General features: G+C 46.1%; 1 protein-coding gene across 3 annotated transcripts in view; it reads right to left on the minus strand.

Annotated features, from left to right (window-relative positions):
• Positions 1–23,741, minus strand: part of STRIP1 (striatin interacting protein 1) — a 722,689-nt gene that overhangs the window by 677,170 nt on the left and 21,778 nt on the right. The gene's annotated exons all lie outside the window — the stretch shown is intronic.

Consider the following 23,741-nt stretch of genomic DNA (forward strand, 5'->3'; position numbering starts at 1 on the left):
CCAGCAAGTCCACCACCGAATGGCTGAAGAAAAACAAAATGAAGACTTTGGAGTGGCCTAGCCAAAGTCCTGACCTGAATCCTATTGAGATGTTGTGGTATGACCTTAAAAAGGCCGTTCATGCTCGAAAACCCTCTAATGTAACTGAATTAGGACAATTCTGCAAAGATGAGTGGGCCAAAATTCCTCCAGGACGCTGTAAAAGCCTCATTGCACGTTATCGCAAATGCTTGGTTGCAGTTGTTGCTGCTAAGGGTGGCCCAACCAGTTATTAGGTTTAGGGGGCAATCACTTTTTCACACAGGGCCATGATGGTTTGGATTTTTTTTCACCTTTAATAATAAACACCTTCATTTACAAATTGCATTTTGTGTTTACTTGTGTTGTCCTTGACTATTGTTTAAATTGGTTTGATGTTCCGAAACACTTAAGTGTGACAAACATGCAAAGGAACAGGAAATGAGGAAGGGGGCAAACACTTTTTCACACCACTGTATATATATGTGCATGTTTATATGTATGTATGTGCATGTTTATATGTATGTATGTGCATGTTTATATGTATGCATGTATGTATGTATGTGCATGTTTATATGTATGTATGTATGTATGTATGTATGTGCATGTTTATATGTATGTATGTATGTATGTTTATATGTATGTGTGTTAAGTGTGTATGTGCGCATGTATGTGTTATATGTGTGTTGTATGTTTTATATATGTGTGTGTGTGTGTGCACGCGTTTTTATATGTGTATTTTTATATGCACTGGTGAGGCACAGGCAGGCTACATGGCGGGCACTGGTAGGCTGCTGGCACAGTGAGGCTGCATTGATCTCCTGTAGCATGTCCGCAATCTCTGACCAGCTCCTGTAGCATGCCTGCAGTCTCTGACCATCTCCTGTACCATGCCTGCAGTCTCTGACCATCTCCTGTACCATGCCTGCAGTCTCTGACCAGCTCCTGTACCATGCCTGCAGTCTCTGACCAGCTCCTGTACCATGCCTGCAGTCTCTGACCAGCTCCTGTACCATGCCTGCAGTCTCTGACCAGCTCCTGTACCATGCCTGCAGTCTCTGACCAGCTCCTGTACCATGTCTGCAGTCTCTGACCAGCTCCTGTACCATGTCTGCAGTCTCTGACCAGCTCCTGTACCATGTCTGCAGTCTCTGACCAGCTCCTGTACCATGTCTGCAGTCTCTGACCAGCTCCTGTACCATGTCTGCAGTCTCTGACCAGCTCCTGTACCATGTCTGCAGTCTCTGACCATCTCCTGTACCATGTCCGCAGTCTCTGACCATCTCCTGTACCATGTCCGCAGTCTCTGACCATCTCCTGTACCATGTCCGCAGTCTCTGACCATCTCCTGTACCATGTCCGCAGTCTCTGACCATCTCCTGTACCATGTCCGCAGTCTCTGACCATCTCCTGTACCATGTCCGCAGTCTCTGACCAGCTCCTGTACCATGCCTGCAGTCTCTGACCAGCTCCTGTACCATGCCTGCAGTCTCTGACCAGCTTCTGTACCATGCCTGCAGTCTCTGACCATCTCCTGTACCATGCCTGCAGTCTCTGACCATCTCCTGTACCATGCCTGCAGTCTCTGACCATCTCCTGTACCATGCCTGCAGTCTCTGACCAGCTCCTGTACCATGCCCGCAGTCTCTGACCATCTCCTGTAATATGTCCTCAGTCTCTGACCATCTGATGTATGAAAATATTTTTAAAAAAACAGTCATTTTCGGTATCGGTGCTGTTTCGGTATCGGTTTTCGGCCTAGTGTATTTTTCATTTTCGGTATCGGTTTCGGCACCAAAAAACCCATTCGGTGCACCCCTATTGCACATATTTTTGTATTATTTGCACAGCACTTTTGCACCTTGTTATTTGTTGACATATTTTTGTACATTATAATACTGCATATTTGCACATTATAATATTGCATAATTATATACAATATTGCATATTTGCACAGTAATTTACTAAGCTTAACACATATTGCTAGAATAGCCTCAGATATTGTAGGCTTATAGTTTGTGTGTAGACATTGAATTAGAAAGTTGACCTGAGCGCAGTGACAGAACACTGACATGGTTGCAGCCTAGTCATTTAGGTTTTTTCTATTAATTTTCTGTAATTTGTCTCTACACATTTGTAATATCAGCGCTAAGGCTTATTCATATTTAATCTTATAAGGTCTACCATACATAATTTCAAATGGACTCAGCCCCTCTTTAGTGGGGGTGATGTGCATGCTTAAAATAACTAGTGGGAGACATTACATCCAATTTTTCCCTGTCGCTTCATTAGCCTTTTTTTTTAGCTTGCTCTTTAGTATCAGATTATACCTTTCTACGAGCCTTGCTGACTGAGGGTGATATGCACAGCGATTCTTTACTACTATATCCATCACTTCTGTTCGGTGTTTTATGGTCCGATTTACAAAATGTGGACCATTATCACTATAAATTTTCTCTGATATCCCAAATTGTGGAAGGATATCTTTTAGTAAGGCTTTGGATACTGTTAAGACATCATCACTTCCTGTGGGGAATATCTCTACCCATTTGGTCAATGCATAAATGATAATCAAACAATATTTCTTCCTTTCACATTGGCCCAATTCAATAAAATCCATACAAATGTGTTGGAATGGATATTGCGCTGTGGGGAACTTCCCTTTCCGAGGTCTTATGCCTACCTGAGCATTGTGTCTTGCACATATAATGCATTGAGAACAATTTTTTTTTTTTGTAGTTTGTGAAGCCATAGGCTGTACATAACTTATTTAACATCTCATGGCACGTACACACAATCGGACTATCTGGTGGACTTAGTCCGGTGGACAAACCTCCGGACTTTGAAGCGGAGGTCCGCCGGACTTCAAAACTAGCGGACCTTCCCACACACGGCCGGACTTTTCCAGTGGACTAGGTGCGGCGGACAAACCACCAGACTATGGCCGGACTTTTGAAATGAACGGACTTGCCCACATACTGAGGAAAGTCCGTTCATTTTGAACGCGGCTCCAGGTAGACGGGACTAGTGAAGGAAGTTAATGTCGCCGATAAGAAATATGCAAAGAATTACAGGTGATATCGACATTTGCCTTGTTCCTTATATGTACTTTGTGTAGCTAAAAGGGCGCTGGCTTATTGTTTATGCAACTTTAAGTGCTGACCAAAGCCTAAAGCAATACTTAAAAAACTAGCAGATGTTATCATAATAGGAAACCTTGTAAAGGCACTCTGGATTTGGCAATAAAGCTGACAATGCACCACGAGTCACCAGTGTGCCTTAGCCAATGGCAGGTTGCCAAATATTGCTATAAAGTAACTGCATACAGGTTTACGTGTGTGATTCTGCTGTGGAAATCCTTGCTGTAAGGATTTCTGTCACCCGTTTGTACTGGTACAGCTGTAATAAATCTGTCTTCTAATCAACATGACCGGAGTTGACTGACAAGTAGGAGAATGGAATTTTACTGACATCATGGTCCTTTCGAGCCGGAAGCAAGGATTAGGTGCTGGATCGAACGGTTCCATCCAAAATATCGGTGAGTATCGGACTCCCTCTCGCCGAGACCTAGGTCCTCCCACTCAAGTTAAGTGGTAAAAAGAGGCTGGTCGGCTCCGGATCCACACCTAAGCTCTGCTACGGGACTTATTCGATCCAGTCCTCCGGGTCTGTGAAAGGTAAGACAGATCTTTTCTTTTCTCATCTACTCAAGGTGATGGGGGTTTTTCAATTTATTGGAGTATGCCGGCACTGTGGCCAGGTGACACAGGGGCCGAAGACAGAGGCACTTGGGGAAGTTGCCTATGGTAAATAGACGTAGCCCGCTGTCCGAGACAGATTACAAAAAATATAAAAAAGGTACCGAAAGATGATTGATAATTGTTGTGAATAGTGACTACAAGTAATCTGGATAGATTAGAGAGTCACGGTGGCCATTTCAGGTTTTTGATGGTTGGGACAAAAGAGGAAGTGAATGTGCGAGTAGGCTAACTTTCTCAGCAACACTTCCCCCCATAGATCAAATCTTTTTCTCTTTTCTCTCAAGAGCAATATTTCCTGCACGGTTTCTTTTGCTGCATTTGTTAACACATGAGACTAACTCTTGGTCTTTCCTCCTCATGTTTAACCTTACTGCAGTGATTTTTTTGGGATTCTCTACTGAGTGTGGAGAGTCTTGATATTTTTGCTTTCCTTGTATTCTTATTGTTTATGATCCAAGGGTTGCTAGTCTGGTGGTTTACAAGTTGATAAAAGGCCCGCTTAAATGCTAATGGTAAGGAATTTGTTTGCTAAGGCAGATAGATAGAGACAGATATATATCTCCCCTATCTGTGTCCCTGCAGATTTGTGGTTAAACTGGACACACCCTTCCCCCCCACGGAAATCTAAAAAAAAAAAAAAAAAAATTAAAAAAAAGAGCGACATGGGCAATAGACTCTGCAAAGGAATTTCTTGCGCTTGTTTGTGTTGTTGCTGTGTACCAAATGTACCGTTAGAAGGTGATGAGAAATTTATGCATGGTAAAAGTCCAAAGAATGTTAAATATTGCCGTAAGTGGGAAAAGGACAGTGGGTTTAATGGGAAACTAACAGTGAGGGGTTGTCAAGCTTTAGTAGATAGAATTAAAACGTTTGGACCAAAGGATCAGAAGCGATATGGACTTCAAGTAGCAGGGGAATGGTTGCAACAAGCACAGAGCAGAGCAGAAAATAAAGCTAAATCAAACCAAAAGTAATAAACCCAAAATGCAGTTGCCTTTGTTTGATGGAGAAGATGATACTATGTGTATAGTGCAGCAACCACTGCCCTATCATGCCCCGCCCCCTTCACAGCCAACATATCCCACCCTGCCGCAGAGGGCTGGAACTAACCCCTTCATCCTGCAGTCACACCCTCTTCCCCTTCAAGCCTCCACCCCCCAGAAGAGACCCAACCAGCCCCCACAGGAAGGCTTGGGCGTCTCCCCTATTGTACAAGCAGCCCACAACAGACCTAAGTTAAAGAGATCCATGATAGAGACATTAATGGAAGCCATTGCTAAGGGGTGGGCACAGGCGGGGGAAACAGCCCGAAATCGAAAAGCTCCCACAAGATACCCTGGGGAGGACGAGGAGAACATGTGCTCTCCGATTGAGGTCCCTAATCCAATGGCAGGTCAAAACATAAATGGACAAGTCCAGCCTCTTACTATGACCGTATATCGGCCCTGGACTGAAAGTGATGTACAAAAAGCCACCGAACATATTAAGCACCCCAAAATTAGGTCCAGCAGAATTTGTTGAAAATATTCAAGGGCTACAAGATAGCTATAAACGAAATGGGGTGGAGGTAGAGCGGGCAATCAGACGTGTATTGGGGCCAGATTGGACCTCAGTAAAAGGAGACTGGGAACCATGTGCAGCGGACCACCAAGGGAATAGCGGACTCCCTCTTGCTCCAAATCACGTAGATTTAAATGCGAGAGTAAATAATCTTCTCCAACGAATAACTAATAGATTCATCCAGCGCACAGATTGGCAAAAGATCAATATGACTGCACAAGAGGATAAGGAAAATGTTAACGATTACTTAGATTAAGGGAAATTTTCAAATCATACTCCGGGTTACCAGAATCAGAGGGTGTTAATAGTGCATATCAGCAACAGCTGAAGATTACTTTTGTTAATGGATTAAAACCAGAGCACAAAGAGTATATCACAAAAAGTATGGTCACATATAGAACAGCTGGAGTGTTAGACACATTACAATGGGCAAAACATATTGAAAGGTGGCTTAAGGAAAAAGGAAAGAAGAATGTGAAATTGAAAGTTTTCCTGCAAGGTGACAATAATGAGGATGATGGGGAGGAATATACTGTTGATGCCGCGCCCGAGAACAGAGGGAGAGGTCGGGGCGGCAACAGGGGGAGAGGAAGGGGCAGGTATAGAGGAAGAGGTAGGAATGAAGGGAACAGAGAAGTATGGCAAGATAGGGAATGGGTTCTGAATATGTCACAGTAGAACATCCCAGGATAGGGATGCGAGTAACTACTAGGGTAATCCTATCAACTGTATGCCCAGTAAACTAGGAACTACTAGGAAGAGATTTGAGGTCAGCAATGCACATGTCAATACATGCACAAGACACAGGGTTCACAGTGAAGGTGGGGAAAGAACTTGTTCCCCACCCATGGGATGAAAACTATTACTATTACTCACTAGATGCATACCTTAACCACTTGGGATCCGCGCTATTGCCAAATGACGGCATTAGCGCGGACCTACTTTTCCAGGACTACGTCTATTGACGTCGTCCCGTGCACGAGCGGCCTGCGCGCCCCCTGAGGGGCGCGCGCGGCTCGCTCTGTGATCGGCGAGTCCATGAGACTCGCCTGATCACCGATCCGTGGAAGGGGTCGATCCCGACCCCTTATCACGTGATCAGCTGTCAGCCAATGACAGCTGATCATGTGATAGAACGGAGCCGGTAATCGGCTATTATTCCTCCTCGCGCTGATAGCGCGAGGAGAAAAAAAAAAGCCGATCACCGGCGGCCGTGATCGGGACATCAGTCCCGATCACGGCCAGCAATACACGCCACCACCTGCCCCCGGCCAGTGCCCACCTGCCCGCTGAAGTGCCATCCTGAATAAAAGTAAGTGCCCCCCGTCAGTGCCATCCAGCAGTGCCCATAGTGCCCACAGTGCCACCCACAGTGCCCACAATCTGCCTCAAAGGTGCTGCACCCCAGTGCCGCCCATCAGTGCCCAGCAGTGCCGCCCATCAGTGCCCAGCAGTGCCACCTATCAGTGCCACCTATCAGTGCCCATCAGTCCCACCTATCAGTGGTACCTATCAGTGCCCATCCGTGCCACCCATCCGTGCCATCTTATCTGTGCCCATCTTTGCCCATCAGTGCCGCCTTATCTGTGCCTATCAGTGCCCACCAGTGCAGCCTATCAGTGCCCACCAATGCAGCCCATCAGTGCCCACCAATGCAGCCCATCAGTGCCCACCAATGCAGCCCATCAGTGCCCACCAATGCAGCCCATCAGTGCCCACCAATGCAGCCCATCAGTGCCCACCAATGCAGCCCATCAGTGCCCACCAATGCAGCCCATCAGTGCCCACCAATGCAGCCCATCAGTGCCCACCAATGCAGCCCATCAGTGCCCACCAATGCAGCCCATCAGTGCCCACCAATGCAGCCCATCAGTGCCGCCTAATCAGCGCACTTCAATGAAGGAGAAAAATGACCCGTTTGCAAAATTTTATAACAAACTATTAAAACATGATTTTTTTTTTTTTTGCATCTTTTTTTGTTTGTTTAGCAAAAAATAAAACTCCGAGCTGTAACTAAATACCACCAAAAGAAAGCTCTATTTGTGGGAAAAAAATGATAAAAATTTCATTTGGGTACAGTGTTGTATGACCGCGCAATTGTCATTCAAAGTGCATCAGCGCTGAAAGCTGAAAATTGGTCTGGGACTGAGGGGGGTTTAAGTGCCCAGTAAGCAAGTGGTTAAAGACAAAATTACTTCAGAAACGATCGAGAAAATGGTTATACATACAAGGGAAGTCATGGGGTCTAAAAGGTCAGTAGATTTCCAGCCAATGGGCAGAGTGCATTGCACTATGTGGGTTAAAAAGACACCAGGAGCGGACAGAGACTATACCTCACACTTCTTTTTGAAAAAAGAAGTGGTGTTACAGTTAAAGAGGGATTCCACCAAAAAAAAAAAAATATTAAAAGCCAGCAGATATAAATACTACAGCTGCTGACTTTTAATAAATGGACACTCACCTGTCCCGGGTTCCAGGGATGCCGGCAGCCGAGGCCAATCGATCGCTCGGCCCTCGGCTGCTACCGCCACCATTCTAGGTGAGGGAATCAGGAAGTGAAGCGAATCGGCTTCACTTCCCGGCTCCCTACTGCGTGTGTCCCAGCAGACAGCGCGGCAGGGCAGGAAATGGCGCAGACTCACACGGGAGTCTATCCCCGGAAGTGGGTGTAAATACCTGTCTTTGACAGGTATCTCCACCCCCCTCCCCCCTGAAAGGTGTCAATTGTGACACCGGAGGGGGGGAGGGATCCGATCAGCGGAGGTTCCACTTTAGGGTGGAATCCCGCTTTAACTAATGTCTATTGGAACAATGAAGGGTTTTGTGCATCATCTTGTGCTCTGCCACCAGAGGAAAAGGATTTGTTTAACTAGTTGCTGACCGCCGGCCGTCAAATGACGGCCAGGCGGCGCAGCTATTGTGGCGGGAGGCCGTCATATGACGGCCTCCCGTTTAAACAGGGATGTGCGCGATCGTGCGCGCGCATCCCTGTTTCTTCGGTGGCGGCGTGTCACGGAGACACCGCTCGCCACCGAAGGGGGTGAACAGCCATTCGTTATGGCTGTTTACCACGTGATCGGCCGTGATGAAGTCACGGCCAATCACAGATGGTCACACCCCCTACGTGCACGGCGCATGCGCGCGATCGCGAGCGCACTGCGCGTGCACGTCGGTGGCGGCGTGTTCCCCGGGAACACTGCTCGTCACCGACACTGGTAAACAGCCATTGGCTGGCTGTTTACCCACGTGATCGGCTGTGATCCTTTCACAGCCGATCACTAAAATGTAAACAAACCGCGGTAACGGGATGTTAGCGGGTTCTCCTCCTCACACACCGATCGTGTGTGAGGAGGAGATTGCGGTAACATCTCGTTACCGCATACAGTGTACACCAATCACACTGATTGCCCCCCCCCCCAATAAAGAGGACCTGTCACCACCCCTCATAGTACCTGTCAATCACAGTCCATCAGAGTATTTGAGTACCTGTCCCAGCCCATCAGAGTAGCCGAGTACCTGTCCCAGCCCATCAGAGTAGCCGAGTACCTGTCCCAGCCCATCAGAGTAGCCGAGTACCTGTCCCAGCCCATCAGAGTAGCCGAGTACCTGTCCCAGCCCATCAGAGTAGCCGAGTACCTGTCCCAGCCCATCAGAGTAGCCGAGTACCTGTCCCAGCCCATCAGAGTAGCCGAGTACCTGTCCCAGCCCATCAGAGTAGCCGAGTACCTGTCCCAGCCCATCAGAGTAGCCGAGTACCTGTCCCAGCCCATCAGAGTAGCCGAGTACCTGTCCCAGCCCATCAGAGTAGCCGAGTACCTGTCCCAGCCCATCAGAGTAGCCGAGTACCTGTCCCAGCCCATCAGAGTAGCCGAGTACCTGTCCCAGCCCATCAGAGTAGCCGAGTACCTGTCCCAGCCCATCAGAGTAGCCGAGTACCTGTCCCAGCCCATCAGAGTAGCCGAGTACCTGTCCCAGCCCATCAGAGTAGCCGAGTACCTGTCCCAGCCCATCAGAGTAGCCGAGTACCTGTCCCAGCCCATCAGAGTACCCGAGTACCTGTCCCAGCCCATCAGAGTACCTGTCCCAGCCCATCAGAGTACCTGTCCCAGCCCATCAGAGTACCTGTCCCAGCCCATCAGAGTACCTGTCCCAGCCCATCAGAGTACCTGTCCCAGCCCATCAGAGTACCTGTCCCAGCCCATCAGAGTACCCGAGTACCTGTCCCAGCCCATCAGAGTACCCGAGTACCTGTCCCAGCCCATCTGAGTACCCGAGTACCTGTCCCAGCCCATCTGAGTACCCGAGTACCTGTCGCGGCCCATCAGAGTACCCGAGTACCTGTCGCGGCCCATCAGAGTACCCGAGTACCTGTCCCGGCCCATCAGAGTACCCGAGTACCTGTCCCGGCCCATCAGAGTACCCGAGTACCTGTCACGGCACATCAGAGTACCCGAGTACCTGTCCCGGCCCATCAGAGTACCCGAGTACCTGTCCCGGCCCATCAGAGTACCCGAGTACTTGTCACGGCACATCAGAGTACCCGAGTACCTGTCACGGCCCATCAGGGTACCCGAATACCTGTCACGGCCCATCAGGATACCCGAGTACCTGTCACGGCCCATCAGGGTACCCGAGTACCTGTCACAGTCCATTAGAGTACCGAGTACCTGTCACAGTCCATTAGAGTACCGAGTACCTGTCACAGTCCATTAGAGTACCGAGTACCTGTCACAGTCCATTAGAGTACCGAGTACCTGTCACAGCCCATCTGAGTACCCGAGTACCTGTCACAGTTCATCTGAGTACCTGTCACCGCCCTTCAGAGTACCCAAATACCAGTCACCAAACCATCAGAGTACCTGTCACCAGGCCATCAGAGTACCTGTCACCAGGCCATCAGAGTACCTGTCACCAGGCCATCAGAGTACCCGAGTACCTGTCACCAGGCCATCAGAGTACCTGAGTACCTGTCACCAGGCCATCAGAGTACCCGAGTACCTGTCACCAGGCCATCAGAGTACCCGAGTACCTGTCACCAGGCCATCAGAGTACCCGAGTACCTGTCACCAGGCCATCAGAGTACCCGAGTACCTGTCACCAGGCCATCAGAGTACTCGAGTACCTGTCACCAGGCCATCAGAGTACCCGAGTACCTGTCACCAGGCAATCAGAGTACCCGAGTACCTGTCACAGTCCACCTGAGTACCCGAGTACCTATCTCCAGCCCATCAGAGTACCCGAGTACCTATTTGCAGCCCATGTCTCATAGAATATACGTTGGGGTGTTTACTTTCCAAAATGGGGTCATTTTGTGGGTAATTTCACTGTCCTGGTGGTCCAGGACCTTCAAAAGTGTGATGGGTAGGAATGAAATAAGATGTGTCATTTATGCTCCTAGAACGCCTGAACGTACTACTTCAATGTTTGGCCCATCTATGTGGCCAGGCTGTGTAAAAGTCCTACACATGTGGTATCGCCATACTCGGGAGGAGTAGCAGAATGTATTTTGGGGTGTAATTTTTGCTATATACATGTTATGTGTTAGAAATATCTTATAAATTGACAATTTTGTGTAAAAAAAAAATGTGTTTTAATTTTTTTCCACATATTCCAAAAACTTCTGGAAAAAAATGAACCGTTCAAAAGACTCATTATGCCTCACAGATTATACGTTGGGGTGTTTGCTTTCCAAAATGGGGTAATTTTATGGGAAATTCCATTGTCCTGGTACTCCAGGGCCTTCAAAAGTGTAATAGGTGGTTGAGAAATGAGATGCGTAATTTTTGCTCATAGAACGTCTGAAGGTACTACATCAATGTTAGTGCTCTGTATGTGGCCAGGCTGTGTAAAAGTCTCACACACGTGGTATCGCCGTACTCGGGAAGAGTAGCAGAATGTATTTTGGGGGGTAATTTGTTGTATACATATGCTGTGTGTGAGAAATAACCTGATAATATGACAATTTAGTAAAAAAAAATAAAAAATCTTCATTTTGCAAAGAATTGTGGGGAAAAATGACAACTTAAAAAAACTCACCATGCTACTTACTTAATACCTTGGGATGTCTACTTTGTAAAAAGGGGTCATTTGGGGGGTATTTGTACTTTCCTAACTAGTTAGAGTCTCAAGAAATGAGATACACCTGATGTACTGAAGGCCTGATCAGAAGTGATCAATTTTCAGTGATTGGCACCATAGTTTGTAGACTCTATAACTTTCACAAAGACCAAATAATATATACTAATGTGGGTTATTTTTACCAAAGATATGTAGCAGTATAAATTTTGGCCAAAATTTATGAAGAAAAATTACTAATTAGCAAAAATTTATGACAGAAACGAAGAAAAAGGCATTTTTTTCACAAAATTTACGTTTTATTTTATTTATAGCACAAAAAATAAAAAACCCACTAGTGATTAAATACCACTAAAAGAAAGCTCTATTTGTGTGGAAAAAAGGACGCAAGTTTCATATGGATACTGTGTTGGATGACTGAGTAATTGTCATTCAAAGTGTGAGAGCACTGAAAGCTGAAAATTGGTCTGGTCAGGAAGGGGGTGTAACTGCACTGTACTGAGGTGGTTAAGGAAACAACCCCCCCATCTGTCCCTCAGTAAACTGAAAGATAGGGCTTGGGTGAGTTGTGTGGATTTTGTAAAACAATGCCTGGAATTGCAAGGCTGGAAGCAGACAAGGATACCAGACATGTATGAAAGTTATTCCACTGGCTACTTCTGTCAGCGACCCAGGGGAGATGAGGTCACCACTACACCATCTGCCCATGTGCAAAAGTCCATAAACACCATGATATTTGGCGACTGATGCTGGTCCCTTGGACCAGGTTCCAGAGAAACTCTGGACCAAGGGACCGGCAGATGTAGGACTTATTAAAAGTCCAGCCAGTGACTATCACTCCAAAATAACACCACAGACCCCATCAAAGACAGTACCCCCTGAGGAAGGAAGCAGAGGAGGGCATATCCTCGGTGAGAAAAGGACCTTTTAAAAGCAGGGATAGTTATACCTTGCCCAGACAGCCCTTGCAATACCCCTTTGTTTCCTGTGAACAACCAACCACCCTCTGTGGGGTGGAGAATGGTACAGGACCTTCAAGCGGTAAATCAGGGCGTGATACCCTGAGCACCAGTGGTGCCAGACCCCCATACTTTGCTCAATAATCTCTCTCCAGACAGCAAGGTATTCTTAGTTATAGATATCAGCAATGCCTTTTTTAGCATACCGATTCACCCAGACCATCAGTTTTGGTTTGCTTTTACCTACATAGGAAAAAGATATACCTTCACAAGATTATCACAGGGGTATTGTGAATCACCCACTATTTTTGCACAGGCAATGTCAGCGAATTTAGCAGTTTGAGCTAACCAGGAGGCAGTCAGCTTCTAGTTTATGTAGATGACAGTCTCCTGGCGTCTCTAACCAAAAAAAAAAAAAATTTGTGCACTAGACACCATAGCCCTTTTGCAGTTTTTATGTGAGCAGGGCCATAAAGTAAATAGGAAGAAATTGCAGTTCTGCCAGGATAATGTTAGATACCTGGGATATAACATTTCAAAGGAGGGGAAACATTTAGATGATGAAAGGATACAAGTAATTCTCCAAGTGCCAAAACCAAAAACAAAGAAGCAGATTAATGTAATTTCTGGGTGTGGCAAACTTCTGTAGGACATGGATTCCCAACTATTCAGTCTTGACTGCACCTTTAGTGCAGGCAATACATGGGGAACCCATGGCCCCCCAGGATGACATACAGTGGAATGAAGAAAGTGAGACAGCTTTTACTGAATTAAAAAGAACATTAACAAGCACCTCAGTGCTGGGACTACCCAACTATGAGAAACTGTTTGAGCAAACTGTAGATTCAAGAGATGGACACATGACATCAGTACTGACACAGACACATGGGGGTAAACAAAGACCAATCGCATATTACTCCACTAAACTTGATAATGTGACAAGAGCACTTCCCTCATGTGTGCAGGCAGTGGTCGCAGCAGCAGAAGCGATTAAGTCTTCAGCCTCCATTGTACTGTATCACCTGCTCATATTAAAGGTCCCACATGCTGTATCAGTAATATTACTACAACAGAAAATTTCACACCTTAGCCCAGCAAGACACTTATCCTGTATGACTGTGCTTTTGACACAACCGCATATAACCATCCAAAAGGTGCACTACTTTAAACTCATCCACACTTCTGCCAATACCAACAGACGGTGAAAAACATGATTGTACGGCCGCAATTGCTGAGAAGGTATTACCTAGGAGTGACCTTAAAGACACCCCATTACCACATTCTGACATGACACTTTTTGTTGACGGATCCAGCAGAAAGAATCCTGATGGCAGGAATGCTACTGGATATGCAGTCGTCACACAAACAGAGGTACTGGAAGCTGAAATGTTACCTAGACATTACTCAGCACAAGTAGCAGAATTAATCGCTCTTACAAGAGCATGCACCCTAGCTGAAGGCCACCATCTACACAGACAGCCAGTACGCATTTTCTACAGTGCATGTATTTGCCCAGCAATGGAAAAAAACAGGGGAATGGTCACTTCTGCGGGCAAACCCATTTCACATACCGATTTCATTTTAGGATTACTCGATGCTATCCAGCTTCCAATGGAGCCGACGATATGTAAATGTCAGGCCCATACAAAAAGGCAAAGACCCAATATGTGAGGGGAATAAAAAAGCAGACAAAGCTGCTAAACAAGCAGCTAAATCAATATAAACAAATCTTAGTACAACAGGAAGATATACAATTAGATCACACAATTTTGAAGGATATGCAAATTTGTGCACCCCCATCTGAAAAACAACTTTGGGTCACAAAAGGATGCACCCTCCAGGAGGACATATACATCAGTCCAGAGAACAACCCAGTCCTGCCAAATTATTTATTTAAAGTAGGCAGCATTCTATTTTTTCTTTTTTCTTTTTTTTTCTACCTATATCTGTCCCTCTTCCTCCTTATATCTTTTTTTTTTTCATTCTTTATTTAGTATTTTTTTTATATACACAAAATATAAAACATAATATACAAGGAAAAACATCCTACCCCCCTCCTATAGCCCTATCGCCTCGCTATATTTCTTCGTTAAAGAGGAGCTGCACCTAAAAAAAAAATATTAAAAGCCAGCAGCTACTAATATTGCAGCTGCTGACTTTTAATAATATCACACTTACCTGTCCCAGGTTCCAGCGATGTCGGCGGCAGATGACGAGCGATCGCTCGTCTCGCTGCAGGCACCGCCGCCATCCTCTGTCAGGGAATCGGGAAGTGAAGCATGAGGGCTTCACTGCCCGGTTCCCTACTGCGCATGCGCGAGTCGCGCTGCGCTGGTTCCCCGCTGTGTCTCTGGGAACTGTGTGCTTCCCAGAACACAACGGGGGGGGGGGGGGGGGCGGAGCCATGCGGCGGTGGGCGGAGCCATGCGGCGGTCTGTCCGGAAGTGGGTGCAGTTACCTGGATTATCCAGGTAACTGCACCCCCCTCCCCCCGAAAGGTGCCGATTGTGGCACCGGAGGGGGGGAGGGATAATACTAGCGGAACTTCCCCTTTAGGGTGAAGAACCGCTTTAATTTAACCACTTTCAGACCGGACCATTTTGCTGGTAAATGACCAGAGGTCTTTTTACACTTTGGCACTGCGCTGATTTAACTGGTAATTGCGCGGTCATGCAATGTTGTACCCAAACAAAATTTGCTTCCTTTTCTTCCCACAAATAGAGCTTTCTTTTGATGGTATTTGATTGCCTCTGCGATTTTTATTTTTTGCGATATAAACGTAAAAAGACCGCAAATTTTGAAAAAAAATGATATTTTCTACTTTTTGTTATTAGAAAAATCCAATAAACTCAATTTTAGTCATACATTTAGGCCAAAATGTATTCAGCCACATGTCTTTGGTAAAAAAAAAGTCAATAATTGTATATTTATTGGTTTGCGCAAAAGTTGTCACATCTACAAACTAAGGTACGTTTTCTGGAATTTACGCAGCTTTTAGTTTACGACTGCCTATCTCATTTCTTGAGGTGCTAAAATGGCAGGGCAGTACAAAACCCCCCCAAATGACCCCATTTTGGAAAGTAGACCCCCTAAGGAAATTGAGAAGAGGCATGTTGAGCCCATTGAATATTTTATTTTTTTGCCTCAAGCGATTGAATAATGACAAAAAAAATATTTTTTTTTTTTTTTTTTTTACACAAAGTTGTCACTAAATGATATATTGCTCACACATGCTATGGGCGTATGTGAAATGACACCCCAAAATAAATTCTGCTGCTTCTCCTGAGTACGGGGATACCACATATGTGGGACTTTTTGGGAGCCTAGCCGCGTACGGGGCCCCGAAAACCAAGCACCGCCTTCAGGCTTTCTAAGGGCGTAAATTTTTGAGTTCACTTCTCACTACCTATTACAGTTTTGAAGGCCATAAAATGCCAAGATGGCACAAAACCCCCACAAATGACCCCATTTTAGAAAGTAGACACCCCAAGCTATTTGCTGAGAGGCATGTTGAGTCCATGGAATATTTTATATTTTGCCACAAGTTGCGGGAAAATTACAAAACTTTTTTTTTTTTTTTTTTTTTTCACAAAGTTGTCACTAAATGATATATTGCTCACGCATGCCATGGGCATATGTGAAATGACACCCCAAAATAAATTCTGCTGCTTCTCCTGAGTACGGGGATACCACATATGTGGGACTTTTTGGGAGCCTAGCCGCGTACGGGGCCCCGAAAACCAAGCACCGCCTTCAGGCTTTCTAAGGGCGTTACAGTTTTGAAGGCCATAAAATGCCAAGATGGCACAAACCCCCCCCAAATGACCCCATTTTGGAAAGTAGACACCCCTAAATTTAGGGGTACACTAGTGAGACTAGGTAATAAATGGCGGGTGCCCTGAAACTGTAAAAAAATAACTAACCAACCAGCGTCACCTGTAACAGTTATATGGTGATCACTGGTGAAAGGGTTAACTAGGGGGCAATCAGGGGGCTTTATGCGGTAGTATATGGGGGTCCCTGGCGCTATAAAAAGCTGCAGCGAACCTAAATACCTACCTGCCTAACTAGCATCACCTGTGACACTAATACAGCGATCAGAAAAACGATCGCTTATTAGGCTGGGTTCACACTGGAGCGATGCGGGAACGCCACGAATGCGCGGCGGGTTCCCGCATCGCATGCCTCCCGGCGGCAGTTCACACTGCCCTATGCGAACTGCTGGGAGTGTCAGTGAAATGTTACTGACACCCCCAGATCAGTTCGCATATCGCAGTGCGATCTGCAAACTCTGATCGCATGGTATGAACACCCATGCGATCCGATTCTGCTGCGGGCCAAAAAAAGGGTCCCGTGCGAATTTGCGGCGGGTGTGGCGGGTGCGGCGAATGGCTGAACTCGAATCGCACAGAGATCGGATGTGATTTGCACTGCAGTGCGGTGCGAATCACATCCGTTCTCATAAACCGCTGCAATGTGAACCCAGCCTTAGTGACACTGGCGACGGGGGTGATCACGGGGTTAAACCTTTATTGGGGGGGTTAGGGGGGTACCTTAGAACTAAAGGGGGCTAACCCTAACTGCCCTAACAGTTATTAGTCACAAATGACACCCGCCGGGTGATCAGGGGGTTAAACCTTTATTAGGTAATAAATGGCGGGTGCCCTGAAACTATAAAAAAATAACTAACCAACCAGCGTCACCTGTAACAGTTATATGGTGATCACTGGTGAAAGGGTTAACTAGGGGGCAATCAGGGGGCTTTATGCGGTAGTATATGGGGGTCCCTGGCGCTATAAAAAGCTGCGGCGAACCTAAATACCTACCTGCCTAACTAGCGTCACCTGTGACACTAATACGGCGATCAGAAAAATGATCGCTTATTAGGCTGGGTTCACACTGGAGCGATGCGGAAACGCCGCAAATCCGCGGCGGGTTCCCGCATCGCATGCCTCCCGGCGGCAGTTCACACTGCCCTATGCGAACTGCTGGGAGTGTCAGTGAAATGTTACTGACACCCCCAGATCAGTTCGCATATCGCAGTGCGATCTGCAAACTCGGATCGCATGGTGTGAACACCCATGCGATCCGATTCTGCTGCGGGCCAAAAAAAGGGTCCAGTGCGAATTTGCGGCGGGTGCGGCGGCTGTGGCGGGTGCGGCGAATGGCTGAACTCGAATCGCACAGAGATCGGATGTGATTTGCACTGCAGTGCGGTGCGAATCACATTCGTTCTCATAAACCGCTGCAATGTGAACCCAGCCTTAGTGACACTGGCGACGGGGGGTGATCACGGGGTTAAACCTTTATTGGGGGGGTTAGGGGGGTACATTAGAACTAAAGGGGGCTAACTCTAACTGCCCTAACAGTTATTACAGTCACAAATGACACCAATGCAAAAAAAAAAAAAAAATGACATTGGTGTCACTGTGACTGGGGGGCAGGGGTAATTGGGGGGGTGATCGGGGGGGAAAGGGGGGGTGTGAGTGTGCCTGGCATGTTCTACTGTGTGTGTAGAGTGTTGGTGCAACTCACCGATCCGCTCTCCTCCGTGTCGGAGCGGAAAATACCGACACGGAGGAGAGAATACATCACTTCCTCTCCTGTGTTTACATTACAGGAGAGGAAGTGATGTCACGGGGGATTTCTATTCGTCGGGAGCGATCGCGAGGGGGTGGCCATGAATGAATGGCCGCCCCCTCGTCCCGGATCGCTCCCGGACGAAAACCGACCGCCGCAGGCACCGGGCGGGGACCCGATCGGGCCACCGACCCGCGGGAGGCAAGGGACGTACATGTAAGCCCTTATGCCTGCCCGTGCCATTCTGCCGACGTACATCGGCGTGCGGCGGTCGGCAACTGGTTAAACGATTTCCATTGTTCCCATTTCTTTCGGAATTTCTTTTTTCCACTCTCCTCATCTTCTTCCCATCCCTCCATTCTATATGTATCCTCTACTCTTTCTATCCATTCCCTCAATTTTGGAGCTTCCACCTGCCTCCAATTTTTTGGGATCAGGCTCTTTGCCGCATTTATTAGGTGTCCTATGAGGGCCTCTTTACACTTTTGGGTTGGGGTATCTGTACCGTGGAAGAGACGTGTCCAAGGGTTTTCTGGTACCTGAGCTCCCGTTATTGTTTTTATCAGATCTAATATTTCCCTCCAACAATTCCCGGATTGGTCTTCTTGATATCTCATCATCCTGTCTGGTGTCCTATACCACCTAACAAGGCTTTTATAATTCATTTCTATTGTGCTAATATTTTTAGATGTCCCGTGTATTAGGTGCAACATTTTTTCTATATTCGGTTTCTCCCCTCGTGGTCCTATTTCTTCTTCCCATTCTTTTATATAGGTAGGCACCTCCATCTCATCCATTCCTCCCAGCATCTTATATATCTGTGAGATGTTTACCCTTGTTACTTTCCCTTGGTACATCCGTTCTAGAGCGTTAAGATCTTCTCCACTTCTCAACGGTTGCGGCAGTGATGAGACAAATTGTCTGAGCTGGAGGTACCGCCATCCATCTATATCCATATACTCCTTCCCTTTTTGTAATGTAATTATTTTGCCCTCTTTTATTATGGGTCTCAATTGAATGTCTTCTCTTTTGATCCAGTGCCCTCCCATAGTGCTCTTCCCCGGTGGAAATAAATTATTTTCTGTTAACACCATCAATGGGGAATGGTATTTCCATTTATTATGTTTGTGAATTCCATCCCATATTCTGAAAAAAAAATTGTAAGTACAAGTGTTGTTGGTCCTAGTGATCTGTGTTTTGGGGGTATCCAAATTTCCCTTCCCAATCGTGTCTCTGCTGAACTGTGTTCTATTGCCACCCATCTCTTTTCATTATCTAGTTATCCTATAGATTCATAATATTTCTTAAAATCCGGTACCTTTAAGTCTCCCCTATCTTTTCCCAGTTGTAGTACCTTTAAGGCTATTCTAGGTTTCTTATTTTTCCAAATGAGCTTAATTATTAAGGATTTGATGATATTAAAATAGACTGGAGGGATATATATATCGGTAACATCTGTAACTTAAGTATAAAAGAGAATATTCCTGCGCCTAATCAAAGAGTAATCTAATTGTTGCACCGCTGCACACACTGAAATGGGGTACTTGAACCCCAATTGGAGAAGACAAAAGGTAAAAAGGTAGTGGTGCGCGGTACTATGGTGAAGAATCTAGTTAAAACAGGTTTAATATATTCAATAGGTACTCAAAAGATTAGAAGATAAATGTAATATCGTCTCCACTACAGATAATAAATGGAACGTAGAAAAAGAAAAGACAATATATGTATATAAAAAATATATATATATATGTATATATATTGAGGGACCCTCACTCCTATGCGTAGTAGTATTTTGAGTGGTAGACAAATGAATAAGAAAAACAATTAAATGATAAATAAGACTGGTGGTCCCAATGCGATTTTTTAGGTAGCAGAGTTGCATAAAGTGGCAGTGCTGAATATAAAGAAGGTCCGTGAAAATAACTACTACTGTATTTGTTTCAGTGACTAAAGTACTATACATAAAATAGTGGACGAAATAAAAATATATAAAGTGAATCACCATACGATTTGTTAAAAATGATGAAAAACGCATACAAAGTGCTAGTGCTGAACAATAAATAGATCTGAAAAGAAAATCTGCTAAGTCAAAGTATATGTGTAACAGTGTACAAAAGTAATCATTAGCTAGATAAGGCAAAAGATGTAAGTAATGCTTGCCTTGTGACTAAAGAAATCGCATATGGTGTTAAAGCCAAGGGAGGGTTAAGCAAAGTGACTCTGTGCGGGTGTCTTTATACCATAGACTTAAATATCGGTGCAGTGCACTAAATTGAATCATACAATCAAAGAAAATAAATCAAATTGTTGAATCAAAACAAAAACGCATAAACGATCCAAGTGTTGGTGAGAGGGAAACAACCCTCTGGGAATAATCCAAAACAGAAGGAAAAAGGTGCACAGTGTTTGAAGCTATAAAAAATATAAAAAAACAACAATGGAACAGTAATCCTAGTTAAAATTGTCCATTCAGCTGGTGCAACAACAAGTGGCGATTAGCCCAAAATCGCATGTAACAAGACAGTCGCCTGCAATGCTGGTGCTTAAAATATATGTGCACTATAAGGTAGAGATTTAAACAGTGATAATGGTGATGGTGGATATCTCCCACGTGGTCCTGTGTAATCAGAATATGGGTGTCCCCTTACCTTACAGCTGTAAGGTAACAGCATATGGTATATGTATTCTCAGGGTTCCTGGTGGTCCTTATCCCTCGAGGTCCTATTCACGTGTCCCCGGGTCCTGGCGTCTCCTGCCTACTGTGCCGTATTGGGCTCTGTAAGTGGTCCCTCAGCGGTACTTCAGCGTGGGGGGGGGGAATTGGTGGTATACCTCGGCGGTTTTATGCAAGGGGTTAAACAGATAAGGAGGAAGGGAGCCCCATAGTATAGTATTTTTCAACAGTATTGAAATTTATTTATAAAAACAGCTTTGGTACTCACAAAACAGACAGAGTTTTTGTATGGTGTATAAACGAGCCTCGAGCTCGATTGCGTCACTTCCGGTAGCGTCCCGACTAGTGTTCGTCACGGTCACGTGACTTCATCAGGGGATTATATACATATATTGTCTTTTCTTTTTCTACGTTCCATTTATTATCTGTAGTGGAGACGATATTACATTTATCTTCTAATCTTTTGAGTACCTATTGAATATATTAAACCTGTTTTAACTAGATTCTTCACCATAGTACCGCGCACCACTACCTTTTTACCTTTTTTTTAACATCTGTAACTTGTATAATATTTTTGGTTGTATGATCATCTTAAGGGCATTTATCCGACCAAACCAGGACAATGGTTTTATCATGTTTTTCGTATCTTCTCTTACTTCATCCAGCAGGGGGATATAATTTATCTCATAGATTTTCCTTAATGAGGCTACCAATTTTATACCAAGATATTTAATTTCCTTCTTCCACAGGAAGGGAAATTCACTCTTAATATTCTGTTCTTCCCTATTTCTCGTATTGACATTTAACACTTCTGTTTTCTTTAAGTTTATTTTAAAGTTTGATAATTCTCCATGCTGCTCGATCATCTTTACCAAGTTTGGCATAGAGATTCTGGGTTTCGTCACATAAAATAGAACATCATCCGCAAATGCGACAACCTTATGTGTCTCTTCCCCGACCTCAATTCCTCCTATATCAGGGTTTTTCCTCACTGTCTCCAACAGTGGTTCTAATGTCAACACGAACAATACAGGCGAGAGTGGACATTCCTGTCTAGTCCCATTGTACATCCTAAAGGGGGCAGACAAGTTACCATTCACCCTTACCGCTGCCATTGGGCAATCAGAGTGTTTTTATCCAACTCAAGATTCGGGTACCAAATCCCGAACGGGCGCACGCGGGTGCGCGATGTTGCGAACGGGCGCACGCGGTTGCGCGATGTTGCGAACGGGCGCACGGTTGCACATGCAGACACGCCGTGCGACCGCTCTTGGCACCCAAAGGGCTACTTAAGGAACCTGTTACTGTGCCTCCTTGCTGTCCAGTCTACAGCGTGTCCGGTTATTCTGTCTTCTGCTTCCTGATTGTCTCCGATTCCTGTTACCCGGCTTGTTCCTGACGACATTTGCTTGCTGCCAGCCTCTGACCTTCGGCCTGTCTGACTATGCTTCTGCCTCTCCCTGTGTACCGTTGTTGCCCACCTGCTACCGCCCCGGCTTGTACTTTTGACCTTGCTTCTGCCACCTGCTGTTCCAGCCTGACCGCCGGTGCCTGCTGCTGTCTGCCACCTGCTGTTCCAGCCTGACCGCCTGTGCCTGCTGCTGTCTGCCACCTGCTGTTCCATCTTTAAGTCCTGACCAAAGCCTAAAGCAATACTTAACCACTTGAGACCCGCGCTATAGCCGAATGACGGCTACAGCGCGGATCTCCTTTGCCGGGACTACGTCTATTGACGTAGTCCCGTGCACGCGCGGCGCGCTCTGTGATCGGCGAGTCTATGAGACTCGCCTGATCACCGATCCGAGCAAGGGGGTTGATCCCGACCCCTTATCACGTGATCAGCTCTCAGCCAATGACAGCTGATCATGTGATATAACGGAGCCGGTAATCGGCTATTATTCCTCCTCGCGCTGACATCAGTTCCGATCACGGCCAGCCCTGCCAGTGCCCACCTGCCCCCTCATCACTAAACATAATTAAAAAATAAGTGCCTCCCGTCAGTGCCACCCAGCAGTGCCCACAGTGCCACCCAGCAGTGCCACCCAGCAGTGCCCACAATCTGCCTCAAAGGTGCTGCACCCCAGTGCCACATATCCGTGCCCATCAGTGTCATCTACCAGTGCCCATCAGTGCCCATCAGTGCCACCTATCAGAGCCACATATCAGTGGTACCTATCAGTGCCCCTTAGTGCCACCCATCCGTGCCATCTTATCTGTGCCCATCTTTGCCCATCAGTGCCGCCTTAACTATGCCTATCAGTGCAGCCTATCAGTGCCGCCTCATCAGCGCACTTCAATGAAGGAGAAAAAATTACCTGTTTGCAAAATTTTATAACAAACTATTAAACATGATTTTTTTTTTTCCATCTTTTTTTGTTTGTTTAGCAAAAAATAATAAACTCCCAGCTGTAATTAAATACCACCAAAAGAAAGCTCTATTTGTGGGAAAAAAAATTATAAAAATTTCATTTGGGTACAATGTTGTATGCCCGCACAATTGTCATTCAAAGTGCATCAGCGCTGAAAGCTGAAAATTGGTCTGGGACTGAGGGGGGTTTAAGTGCCCAGTAAGCAAGTGGTTAAAAAAACTAGCAGATGTTACCATAATAGGAAACCTTGTAAAGGCACTCTGGATTTGGCAATAAAGCTGACAATGCACCACGAGTCACCAGTGTGCCTTAGCCAATGGCAGGTTGCCAAATATTGCTATAAAGTAACTGCATACAGGTTTACGTTTGTGATTCTGCTGTGGAAATCCTTGCTGTAAGGATTTCTGTCACCCGTTTGTACTGGTACATCTGTAATAAATCTGTCTTCTAATCAACATGACCGGAGTTGACTGATCAGTAAGAGAATGGAATTTTACTGACAGTCGCCGCCTTTGGCGGCGAGATTGACACTTCACCGACTTAAAGGGGAAGCCCTATGCTGAAAAAACAGCGTGGGCCTGCCCACCCCCCAGGTCCACATCAGACCCTTATCCAAGCACGCAGTCTAGCCGGTCAGCAAGGGGGGAGGGAATGAGCGAATGCACCCCCCCTCCTGAGCTGTACTAGGCCGCGTGCCCTCAACATGGGGGGGTGCTTTGGGAAAGGGGGGCCCTGTGGCCCCCTC

This window comes from Lithobates pipiens, unplaced genomic scaffold (genome assembly GCF_037356315.1).
Source record: "Lithobates pipiens isolate NorthernLeopardFrog02 unplaced genomic scaffold, aLitPip1_a1.2 Scaffold_52, whole genome shotgun sequence".
Taxonomy (NCBI): Eukaryota; Metazoa; Chordata; class Amphibia; order Anura; family Ranidae; genus Lithobates; species Lithobates pipiens.